This window comes from Gossypium hirsutum, chromosome A10 (assembly GCF_007990345.1).
Source record: "Gossypium hirsutum isolate 1008001.06 chromosome A10, Gossypium_hirsutum_v2.1, whole genome shotgun sequence".
NCBI classification, from domain to species: Eukaryota; Viridiplantae; Streptophyta; class Magnoliopsida; order Malvales; family Malvaceae; genus Gossypium; species Gossypium hirsutum.
The window spans coordinates 95,501,090-95,514,877 of NC_053433.1; positions in this window are offsets into that span (position 1 = coordinate 95,501,090).

The window sequence follows — 13,788 nt, forward strand, 5'->3', positions numbered from 1 at the left end:
TCCTTGTTCTCCCTTACTCTCCCAAATGATTTTTGATTTCCAAACTAAATTACTTTTATTCCATATCATTCCTAAAGCATTAAATCTTCATGAATCTTAAAGAAAAAATCCTAATTTTTTTTAGATTTTATCATCTTCTTCACGTTTGGCTATTCTTAGATTCACATAAAAAGCCCATTTTTCTTCCATCAAAGGTAATCATTCGTCTACCCATTATTTTTTAATGTTAATTAGTCTTTGAAACTAAATTTTTAGTTGTTAAATATCATGTTTTGATTAAAAGCCAAAAATCGGGTTGTTAATGGCGGATTTTAGGATTTAGGATAAAAATGTGGTTTTAAATTATTTTTCAATTAGTTTTGATGAGATAAAAATGTTTCTAAACTTACTTTAAAGTTTTGTTAAGAAATTCTAGGGATTTGATAAATTTTCATAAATTTTCCATAAACATGTCAAAATTTTTGATACCATGAATTAAGTAGTTTAGCATAGATTGATGGTTGAGAATTAGTTGTAGATGAATAATTAGATGAATAGAACTTATTTTAGGAAAAAATGTTAAGTGTAGATCAAGATATTTGGATTTCAAGTTGGATATCTTAAAGGTTTCAGTTTCTTGAGAACATAGCTTAGACTTATGTTTTTGATTACTTGTGGTGAGTCCTTAGTTGATTTTTGGATGTATTGTTGTGTGAATTGTTGTGTTGAAGTTTCAGATTTGCTAGGACCATCTAGGAGCTAGGAAAAGCTAATTTGAGCTTTTGGCATTTCGACGAAAGTGTATTGGTGAGTGTTTGGAATAATTGTTTGTGAGCATGATTCAATTCGTTAATTAGGAATTTAGAAGTATCCAAAACCACTACTCTAAATTCTGAGTGTAAGCTTTCTCGTACTCTTAATTTAATATGTGCTTGTTGATTGCAAAATTGTAAACTAAGATGAAATGTTATACTATGTGATATGTGCTCATGATTACCTTTGAGAAAGTGTAGATGTAGGCATGCTATACACGCTAGATGAAAGTGATAGTGTTGTGTTATAATGTGTTATTTGTAGTTAATAAGTTTAGTGAATGGTAAGTAAATGTGTTAATAATGAATATTTTGGCCTTGTGAACTTGAGACCATAAGATATAGTTGGCATGCCATAGTATTGTGAGTACTCACCTATATGTATATGTGATTTGGGGTTGAGGCCTTGGGACATGTCTGGAGATATAAGTGAATCTGATCTAAGCTCCATTCAATGGGGCATGTTTGGTGTGTTAGTGTTAGCTTTATGCTACACTTTTGGGACATGTTTGACTCTATGAGTCTATGTGGTATGTTGGAGATCCATGTATCCGATGATTAGTGATAGTGCCCACCTTTACATTTCAAAGCTCAAGTGCCAAATTATCTATAAATATGTTTCTATGTATTAAGATGTATGCATGAAAGTGTTTGTGATGACTTAGTAAATAAACTATTAAACAAGCATGAGTAAATTAAATATGACAATAAAGTTTTTATTATCCTAATTGTGTTATGTATGTGTTACGCTAATGCTTGATTACATGTTTGTATGGTAGTTGTTCTAGGGGTGATCCAAGCAAGTCCATTCACGCTTTTTCATAGGTGTTCATTATTTATTTGCTCATGTTTCAGGAATAAGGCATTGTGGTAGACTTTATACTAGAATTTGATATGATATTTGGGACATTTCCATGATTTAATCAATCTTAGGATTTTAAGTTTTGATTTGTATTTTGTTGATTACTTCTTGGTTTTAATTACAATGTTTACAGTTGTTATTACGGACGATTTGATGTTTAGTTGATATAGTAAAGCATGTATGTTAAATGAACTTGTGTTCGGATGGTTGGAAGGCTTATATATGTTGCATTTCTGAGGTCTATAGCAGATGTATCGATATTCAGGTTGTAAAAACAATACCTCTGTGATTTTTAAAATGTGCAGGAAGCCAGTATCATAATTTGGTATTGATATCACACCACAACTATCGATACTTGAGACAAAATTACCGATACTTTTTGAAATGTACCAATACTTTTTTATTTTTTTTATTTTAGGTGAAAATCAATATATTCATTTGGTACTGATTTTCCACACGGTATCGATACTGTGAAAGTGAAATATCGATACTCGTGTTCCAGTATCGATACCTATGTAATTGTTTTGAAAATTTTGCTTAACAGACCCTATGCATGTTTAGCTATTATTTTAAGACCATTTGATGTATGTTCACCATGTATTAACGATTATTAAGAATATATTAGGTCAAAAACTATGCAAATGTCAAAATAAAAGACATTTCCTTCTTAAAGCGATAAGACTTATTTTGTATAATGGGAAACGGTAGTGTGGCATCCTGTTATTTAGGCTCGTTAATCAAGCCAGGTATAGGGTGTTATATTTGGTGGTAACCCATGGGTCTAGAAACCCATGTGTTTGACTTTGTCTGGTTGCTTGAATTGTCTGAAAATGGGTGAATTTATTTGAAATATTTCTGATTGAATTGTGTGTGGGGTAGGAAGGAGAACACATTGCCTTTAATTCCAAAGTTTGTTTGTAGGAATGTAGCTTGGATCATTTCCCCGTGACTCACACATTTGTTTGTTTGTTTGTATGTATTAAATTAGATTCGATATGCCTCCTAGATGTGTTAATGTGTGAGCTAGTGCTCAAGAGGATGGTACATCCTCTGCACCTCTTGTGTCTCGTGTAGAGTGAACATACCTGATAAAGGTGTAGGCTCTTTGATGGAAGCTATGATTGGAGCATTTCAGCGAATTGCAGGTGCTAACTCTACTACTACACCTTTCAATCCTACACCTGTTAACTGAGGGTTGTCGTTTGAACGTCTGTAGCCATTGGGTGGTAAAGAGTTTTCTAGAGTGAAAGGTACTCATATGACCGTAGTTGAGTACTGGTTGAAGGCAGCCGAAAGGATCCTCGGGTAGATGTCATGTTCTGACAAGGAGAAGTTGGACTATGATGTGTCTCTACTCGACGATGAGGCTTATCGTTGGTGGAATATTGTTAGGAGAGGTACTACTACTAATCGTTTCTCTTGGGGATATTTCCTTGATGTCTTTAAGAGATAGTTTATGGGGGAGCAATATATAGAGGTTTGCAAGCGTGAGTTTTTGGATTTAGTTCAGGGAGATTTGTCAGTGGCTGACTATGAGGCAAAGTTTGTTCAACTTAGTCAGTACTCTCCTGAGATGATACATTCTGAGAGGGATCATTGTAAGAGGTTTTGATTTGGGCTTAATCCAGATATTTGGGTTTACTTGGTAGCTTAAATTATGGAGATGTTTGATGAGTTAGTTGAGAGAGCTAAAGTAGTTGATGAGAATTTAATTGATTTACCTCGTTTTGTGGTTACTAAAGCTCGTAAGAGGACTTCTGATGGTGCATCTGGTCGACCACCTAAGAGAGGGTGTGATAGTCACAGTTCCAATAAGGGTGCGAGACATGGGTCTCAACTAAGTCAGTCTAGATAATAGAGCAGTGTTGTGATTAGTACTAGTGGTTTGACGAGTGGTTCTAGAAGGCCGCTTTGTGCACATTGTGAGCGTAAGCATTTGGGTGAGTTTCATAAGTTGATGAGTGGTTGTTTTAATTGTGGTTCGCAAGAACATTTTCTGAGGAATTGCTCAAATAGAGTACAGGTTTTGCAAACTCAGAGTTCGACGTATGTTTCTACTCCTACTAGAGACCATGGTCGTGGTAGAGGTAACAGGAGATTGGTTGGGCAGCGGATTGTTGCTCCTACTATTGTTTCACAGGTTGAGTCTAGAGGTCCAACTCAAGTTTATGTTGTGAGGGAGCCAGAGAATCAGGATCCGGCTGATGTTACCACAGGGAATTTCATTTTACAGTCTACTCTGTTATTTTCTTTGGTTGATTCTAGTTCCAAACATTTGTATATCTTGAGTGAATTGTCTTGTAAGTTAGGGATTCCGGTAGAGACTATTGATTTATGTATGACTGTAATTAGTTCCTTTGGAGATAGTGTGATAGTGAATAAAGTTTACCGCAGATTCCCCCTTATGATATAAAGGCACGTTTTCCCCATTGGTCTTATGGAATTTCCTTTCTTCGGGTTTGATGTTATTCTTGGTATGGACTAGTTGATTGAACATAAGGCTAAGGAAGATTTTGATACAAAGTGAATTACTTTGAGGAATTGTGTTGGAGTGGAAATTGTTATTGTTGGTGAAAGATCAGGTTTTCTGTCTAATGTGGTTTAGGCTATGAAGGTTGAGAAGTTTTTGGGAAAAGGTTGTGAATCTTATTTAGCTTATATGATGAATTCAGTTAGCAAGGAGTTGAGAGTTCAAGATATTTGCACTGTTAAAGATTTTCTTAACGTGTTTCCTAAAGGCTTGTCAGGTTTGCCACTGGATCGTGAAGTTGAGTTTCGTATTGAGCTCTATCCTGGTACTGCATTGATGTCCATTGTGCCATATCGCATGGCACCAAAAGAGATCAAGGAGTTGAAGGATCAGTTGCAAGAGTTGCTTACAAGAGGGTTCATTCGGCCAAGTGTATCTCTATGGGGTGCACCAATTTTTCTTTTAAAGAAGAATGATGGTATGATACGGTTGTGTATTAAGTATAGGTTGTTGAACAAGTTGACTATTAATAACAAGTATCCTTTGCCTCGAATTGATGACTTGTTTGATCATTTCGAGGTGCAACAATGTTTTCAAAGGTTGATTTAAGATTTAGGTATTATCAGTAGAAGGTGAAAGAGTCTAACATTTGAAAACTACTTTTAGGACTCGATATGAGCCTTATGAGTTTTTATTCATGCCATTTAGTTTAACTAAAGCCCCTACTATGTTCATGAATTTGATGAACCGAGTATTTCATCCGTACTTGGATCAGTTTATGGTTGTATTCATAGTTGATATTTTAGTGTATTCTTATTTTGAGAAGGATCACGATGAACATTTAAGGGTCATTTTGTAGATTCTACGAGATCAGCAGTTGTATACGAAGTTAAGTAAGTGTGAATTTTGGCTTAAGAATGTGGTGTTCTTAGGTCATGTTGTGTTGACAAAAGGGATTCACGTGGATCCAACGAAGATTGAGGATATCTTAGAATGGAAGCCACCCAAAAGTATTATGAAGTTAGAAGTTTCTTGGGTTGGGTTGGTTATTATCGTAGGTTCGTTGAAGGGTGTTCCCTTATTGTTGTACCCTTAATGAAACTACTTTAGAAGGATGTGATGCTTGAATGGACTGATGCAAGACAAAAAAGCTTTAAATAACTTAAGGCAATTTTGACTAAGGCACTAGTGTTGATCCAACCAGAGCCTGAAAGGTTTTTTTGGTTTATAGTGACGCTTCGTATTCAGGTATCAATTGTATGTTGATACAATAGGGTAAAGTTGTGACTTATGTTTCGAGGCAGTTGAAGACGCATGAGTGCAACTATCCTACTCATGAGTTGAAATTAACTGTGTTGGTATTCGAACTTAAGATTTGACACCATTACTTGTATAGAGAGAAGTGTGTTATTTATATGAATCATAAGAGCCTTAAGTACCTCCTCACCTAGAAGGAGTTGAATTTAAGAAAGAGGTGTTGGATTGAGCTTTTGAAGTATTATGATTGTATGATAGAGTATCATCCTGGCAAGGTGAATGTTGTTGCTAACGCTTTAAGTAAAAATTCTATCACAAAGTTGAGAGCTATGTTTGCATGCTTGAGCATTAGCTAATGATAGTGGTTTGTTAGTTGAACTTCAAGTGAGGCCGACTTTGTCGCAAAAGATTAAGGAGAAACAATTATTAGATGGATATTTGTTAAAGAGAATTCGACAGGTTTAGAAGGGTGTTAAAGGAGATTTTGATGTTGACAGTGATGGTATATTGAACTTTCGAGGTAGGTTGTATGTGTCACATGGCGTAGATTTGAGGCAAGTGATTCTTACCAAGGCACATAGTAGCCCTTACACTTTGTATCCTGGTAGTGGTAATATGTATCATGATCTTCAAGAGATTTATTGGTGGCCTGGTTTGAAGCATGATGTTACAAATTTTGTGACTCAATGTTTGGTTTGTCATAAGGTAAATACAGAGCATCAGTTTCCTTTAGTTTTTTTTGCAACCAATTGCGATTCCTGAAAGGAAGTGGGAGACAATTACTATGGTCTTTGTTTCGGGTAATAGTTGATCAATTCTCAAAGAGTGTGCATTTCTTGGTTGTGCATACCAACTATTCTTTATAGAAGTTGGAAAAGTTTTACATTGTTGAAATTATTCATCTTGATGGAGTTCTAGTTTCGATTATTTTAGATAGGGATTCACATTTTAACTCGAAGTTTTGGAAGAGTTTGCAAGAGGCTTTGAGGTTGAAGCTTAGTTTTATCACGACTTATCATCACTAAACTGATGGTCAATCCGAGAGGGTAATTCAAGTCTTAGAAGATATGTTTCGAAGCTGTGTGATTGAGCTTAGTGGTAGTTGGGAGTAAACGTGTTCATGGGTCGGGCTGGGTGAGGCTCAACTAAAATTTTACCCAAGCCCGGCTTGGACAAAAATGCTAAAATTTGGGCCCAACCAAACCTGCCCGTATTAATTTTTATATTATTTTTATATAATTTTTAAATATATATAATACATCAAAAATACTAAAAACATCAAAATAAACATTTCCCAGCAAATTAAAAATAAATTTTAAAAAATATGTATACTTAAATAACACTAAGTTGGATGCAACTTAACAAGCAAATGCCTCTAAAATAATAACAAAAATTAAAAAATGCCTTCAAATACTTGTTCATGGGTCGAGCCACTCGACCGGGCCCAAAGGCCCACCCAAAATGTGGGAGAGTTTGGACAAAAATATAGGCCCAAAAAAGGGCTTGGACAGAAAATAAGGCCTGTTTAAAAAACTAGCCGAACCTCAAGTAAGGAATTTTTGGCCCAAGCCCGACTCGAATTCACTAAAGGACAAAAAATCTACTCTTTTTTTTTAAAAGTTATTTTCTTGTTGTTTTCCTCCTATTTTGCTACCATTTTACTATTATGTTGCTATTATTTTGTTGTTATTGTTTGGATATTATATAAAACTTATTTTATTGTTAATTTTGTTATTATTTTAAAGGCATTTGTTAATTTTGTTATTGTTTAAAGGCATTTGCTTGTTAAGTTGCATCTATCTTATTGTTATTTAAGTATACATATTTTTTAAAATTTATTTTCAATTTGTTGGGAAATATTTATTTTGATTTTTTAGTATTTTTTATGTATTATATATACATTTAAAAATTTATATAAAATAATATAAAAAATTAATACGGGTCGGTTGAGTCGGGCTTGGGCAAAATTTTAGGCCATTTTTTGGGTCAGGTTGAGCCCAAGCCTAGTAAATGGGCCTGAATTTTTAGTTGAGCCCGCCTTAGCCGGCCCATGAACACCTCTATTTAAAATAATAACAAAATTAACAATAAAATAAGTTTTATACAATATCCAAACAATAATAACAAAATAGTAGCAACATAATAATAAAATAGTAGCAAAATAGGAAGAAAACAATAAGAAACTAACATTACAAAACAAAAAAAAAGTAGATTTTTTTGTCCTTTAGTGAATTTGGGTCTGGCCCGGGCCAAAAATACCTTACACGAGGCCTGACCCGTTTCTTAAATGAGCCTTATTTTTTTGTCCAAACCCATTTTTCAGGCCTATATTTTTGCCCAAACCCTCCCAGGCTGAGTGGCCCGACCTATGAACAGGTCTAGTTGGGAGAGATATTTTCCCTTAGTAGAGTTTGCTTATAGCAATAGTTGTCAAACGAGTATTCGTATGGCACCGTTTAAAGCATTGCATGGTAGGAAGTGTAGGACTTTATTATGTTAGACAGGATTGGATAAAGAGCGAGTTGTTGGACCGGATTTAGTTCGTGAGAATGAAGAGAAAGTAAGGTTGATCTATGATCATTTGAAAGCAGCATCTGATAGGCAGAAATCTTATGTTGATTTGAAATGTCAAGATATCAAGCTTCAAGTTGGTGATAAGGTATTCTTGAAAGTTTCACCTTGTAAGAAAATTTTGAGGTTTGGAAGGAATGGTAAATTGAGTCTAACGCATTTTGAACCTTATGAAAGTTTTGAGAGGATTGGTTCGGTAGCTTATCGTCTCAAGTTGTCACTGAAACTCAAGCAAATTCATGATCTATTCCATGTATCTATGTTGTGGAAGTATCATTTAGATCCGTCGCACATTGTGGCAGGAGAAGAGATTGAGGTTCGAACTGATTTAACATTTGAGTAAGAGACGGTTGAAATTCTAGCTCGTGAAGAGAAGGTTTTGCCTAACAAAAGGGTTCCATTAGTTAAGGTTCTGTGGCGTAACCACAAGACTAAAGAGGCTACTTGGGAAGCTAGAGAGGTGATGAGATAACAATATCCTTATTTTTTTACCAGAGGTAAATTTCGAGGATGAAATTCTTTTTAGGATGGGAGCATTGTAACACCCCAAAATAAGGCCTAGGAGTTTTAGGGGTATTTTAGGAATTTTAGCCTTAGAGTGTTCAGAATTTTTTGAAATGGCATATCGATAATGTTTTCTCGATTATGGTTTTTAGAAAATCAAATCAATTTTTGAAAAATTGTTTAGAAACCTATAATTTTAGGAAAATGACTAATTTGTAACAGGTTCAAAATTTAGAGCGTTTATGCTGCAGTTGGACCAATTTTTAAAATTCAACATAATATCACCCCATCTACAATTATTTTCCACGTTAGTTTTCTTCCCATTGCTCTATTTTTTGTTCCTTGTTCTCTCTTGCACTCCCAATATATTTTTTATTTCCAAACTAAATTACTTTGACTCCCCATCATTCCCAAAGCACTAAATCTTCATATATCATCAAGAAAACATCCTAAAATTTCTTAGATTTCATCATCTTCCTCATGAGTGGCTATTATCGAATTCACATCAAAAGTCTGTTTTTCATCAATCAAAGGTAACCATTCGTCTACCCATTAGTTTTAAATGTTAATTAGTCTTTAAAACTAAATTTTTAGCTGTTAAATCGCATGTTTTGACTAAAAGCTGAAAATTAGGTTGTTGATGGTGGATTTCAGGATTTAGGATAAAAATGTGATCTTAAAGTGTTTTTAAGTTAGTTTTGATGAGATTAAAATGTTTCTATACTTACTTTAAAGTTTTGTTATGAATTTCTAAAGATTTAATGAATCTTTAGAAAATTGTCATAAACATGTCAAAAAAGTCGATACCATGAATTAAGTAGTTCACCTTAGATTAAAGGTTGAGAATTAGTCATAGATGAAGAATTAGATGAATAAAACTTTTTTTAAGCATGTAGATCGAGATATTTGGATTTCAAGTTGGATATGTTAAAGGTTTCAATTCCTTGAAAACATAGCTTAGGCTAATGTTTTCTATTGCTTGTGGTGAGTACTTAGCTGATTTTTGAATGTATTGTTGTGTGAATTGTCATGTTGAAGTTTTGAATTCGCTAGGACCCTCTATGAGCTAGGAAAGCTTAGTTTGAGCTTTCAACATTTCGGTGAAAGCGTATTGGTGAGTGTTTGCAATAATTGCTTATGGGCATGATTCAATCCGTTAATTGAGAATTTAGAAGTAGCCTAAACCTTTACTCTAAATTCCAAGTGTAAGCTTTCTTGTACTCTTAATTTAATATGTGCTTGTTGATTACAAAATTATGAACTGAAATGTGATGTTATAGTATGTGATATGTACTCATGTTTACCTTTGAGAAAGTGTAAATGTAAGCATGATATACACACTAGATGATAGTGATAATGTTGTGTTATAATGTGATATTTGCAGTCAATATGTGCAGTGAACGGTAAGTAAATGTGTCTTAATAATGAATATTTTGGCCTTGTGAACTTGAGACCATTGGATATATTTCTCCTGTCATAAGATAGTGAGTACTCACCTATATGTATATGTGATTTGGGCATTATGGCCTTAGGACATGTTTGGAGAGATAAGTGAATGTGAGCTACGCTTTGTTCAACGAGATATGTTTGGTGTGTTGGAGAGTGTTAGCTTTCTGCTTCACTTTTAGGACATGTTTGACTCTATGAGTCTATATTATGTGTTAGAGATCTGTGTATCCGATGAGTGATGACAATGCCCACTTTAACATTTGTAACAACCCGATTTAGGGCCTAGTCAGAACAGTGGTTTCGGGACCATGAATCTGACGTAGTAAAACTTATTTTTATTACATTTTTATGGTCTACAGTTTTATGGAATGAATTCGTGAAAATTTCGTTCAAAAATTTTGATGTTTGAGCACTAAATTTAGCAAAAAGGACTAAATTATAAAAAGTGAAAAAGTAGAGTTCTACATGCTAGAGGTGCCTAATTGTTATGAAATTTTAAATTAAAGGTCCTTAGATGGTAATTAGACCATTTAATTAGACCATTTTACTAAGTCGAACAAAAATAGACATGAGGTAAGAGAATTTTAATGTTTTGAGAAAATGGCATTTTGGTCATTTGGTAATTAAATGAATAAAAAACAAAAAATCAAGCCAAAAATTTAGTCCATATTCTTCCCTTAGTGCCAAAAATTAGAAGGAGGACATAGCTAGGGTTTCGCCACTTTTCAAGCTCAATTGCAAGTCCGTTCTTGCCCCGTTTTCAATGCTCTTTACATTTTTGAAGTCGTTATCATATGATCTATCTACTTCTACCATTAATTTGTAAGATGATTGGGGTATAGGGTTTGATCGATGTTAAATAATTTTGTATTTTGATGTCTAATGGTAGATCATGCAAGTTTAATGTTAGATAAACAACTTTTGCTAGGTGATTTTTGATGAAAATGTCAAAAGGACCAAATTGTAAAAGGATTTCAAAATGTGTGTAAAAGTGTGACTAAATAAAAAATGAAGGTTGTGATAAGCATGAAAGAGGTTCAGCTAGGCTTGTGTCTTGATGAAATTGAATAGATTTCATTTTAAGAGCCTAGGGACTAAAATGTAAATATGTCAAAGTCTAGGGGCAAAAATATAATTTTTCCATAATGTAAGTTTTGGACTGAATGGAGTAATGTGATTAATAAATGAGCTAAATTTGCTATTATAGATCAAGAGAAACGAGGTTCGGACCTAGAACGGGGAGAAAATCAAAGTATTTGACGATCAAGTCCATTTCCTACTATTTTTGTACCGAGGTAAGTTCTTATGTAAATAATGCATTGCTTTAATTATATTTTAAATGTTTTAATATTGTATGAATTATGATCGACCATTGTGACTGTTCGACATAGTTACGACAAGCATGAAATCCCGATTAAACCTTAGGAATAGATAAGATACAAATGTCATGACATTATTGTTACCGAGGCTATGTGTAAGACCATATCTGGGATATGGCATTATTATGAGATATTGTGTAAGACCATATCTAGGATATGGCATCGATATGACATTTTATGTAAGACCATAGTTGGGCTATTAGCATCGATATTATATTACATGTAAGACCATATCTGGTATATGACATTGGCATGGTACTATGTTTTGTTGTGTAAGTTTGTGCATGGAACGGTGATAATATGGCTTGGTAAATAGCCTTGTTTTTATCCAAACGAGTAGACACACAGGTGTGTGTGACGCACAGCTTGACCCATGGGCATGTGTTTCGGCTATGTGTCCCCTACTCCTTAATGGTTACAAAACAAAATGCTCAAAACTGGGCACATGGGCAGAGACACGAGCATATCTCTCAGCTGTGTGGATGACTCGGCCTCGAACACGAGCATGTGCCTTGACCGTGTGAAGTCTGCACTTATTTTATGAAAATTTATGAAAATTCAATCGACCACACGACCTAAGTACATGGGTGTATGCCTTGGTTGTGTGACTTCAATTTGTTCATGGATGACAAACAGAGAGTTACACGAGCTAGGGACATAGGCATGTGTGACCACACGACCTGCTCACACGGGCGTGTCCCAAACCACATGGACGTGTGGCTCTTAAAACATGAAAAATTTTCTAAGTGTTGTGAAATTTTCCAAAGTTCTTGGTTTAGTCCCGAACAGCTTTGAATGCATATTTTAGGCCTCGTAGGTTCGTTATATGGACAATATGAATGTTTATGAAAGGTTTTAAATTTGGATGGAAATTTACGTCTCGATTTTGTATGTTTGCTTATGTTTAAGTTCGGTAATGCCTTGTACCCTATTTCGGTGTTGAATACCGATAAAGGATGTTACATTTAGTGGTATCAGAGCTGCGATTTAGTCAATTCTCGGGCTAACATAGTGTGTGTAAGAGTCTAGCTATACATGCCATAAACAAACTGTGATAGTGTGATGACTTTTGACAAGTTTAAATTGTGTTTTCGTTCAGTAAATGGATCCTAATCAAGCTAAGGCTGACGACGTTGAAAGTAATATGCAAGCTCCCGCTCAAAGGACAGCACCATCTGATAGTAGACCCCCAATGATTAGTAAAAAAGAAGGAGGTAAGGAAGCCTTTCTCTATATGATGAATAAGTGGTATACGGAATTCGTTCGAACAAATCTGAATGCTCAACCTCTTTCACCCCCACATATTCCTCGACCTGTTCCCGTAGCCCCACATGGTATGGAATTTATAAGAATGAACAAGCCTCCAGTTGATAAGATTCTAAAGCATGGGGCTGAGGATTTTAGAGCTAATGTGAATGATGATCCCGAGAGAGTTGAGTTTTGGCTCGAAAACTCTATCAGGGTATTTGATGAGTTGTCCTACACACTGGAAGAGTGTTTAAAGTGTGCCATCTCACTTCTGAGAGATTCTGAATATCACTGGTGGAATACATTGGTATCGATGGTACCAAAAGAGAGGGTTACATGCGAATTCTTTCAAGAAGAGTTTCGGAAGAAGTATATTAGTCAGCGGTTCATCGATCAAAAGTGTAAGGAATTTCTTGAGCTGAAACAGGGTCGTATGACGGTGACAGAGTATGAATGAGAATTTTTCAGACTTAGTAAATATGCTTGAGAGTGTGTTTCCACCGAGACTATTATGTGCAAGAGGTTTGAGGATGGATTGAATGAAGATATTCATGTGTTAGTTGGGATTTTAGAGCTGAAAGAATTTTTGGTATTGTGAAGCTAAAGATTCGAGGAAAGCTGATTGTGAAGCTAAAGATTCAAGGAAAAGACTGATGAGTAAGTCATTTCCATCTATTCAAAGAAATCTAAAGAAATGTACTCTCGTTCGAATGTATTAGCTGGGTATTCTCACAGAGACCATGGGAAACAACACTCGAGTTTTAAATCTCAAGCCACTTCAATGGCAAGTGTAGGTAATGTAAGGTCTAACAGACCTGAATGTCAGCATTGTGGCAGATGTCATCCCGGTGAGTGTAGAATGAATAATCGGGCATGTTTCAAGTGTGGCTCCCAAGAGCATTTTATCCGAGATTGTCCTGAAATGGTTGAGAAAGAAAAATTTCAGAGTGCAAGGCCGAGTAGTACTATTAATAGGGGTAGGCCACCAAGGAATACCAGAAATGGTGCTAGTAGTAAAGGTGTGACAAAGGATACAGTGGTGAGATCCGAAGCTCGAGCACCTACTAGAGCCTATGCCATCCATGCTCGCAAAGAAGCAACATCTACCGATGTTATCACTGGTACTTTTTCTCTCTATAATACTAATGAAATTGCATTGATTGATCGGGGATCAACCCATTCTTATTTTTGTGTGAAATTGGTAACTAGTAAGAGCTTGCCTGTTGAGTTTACTGAGTTTGTGATTAGAGTGTCAAA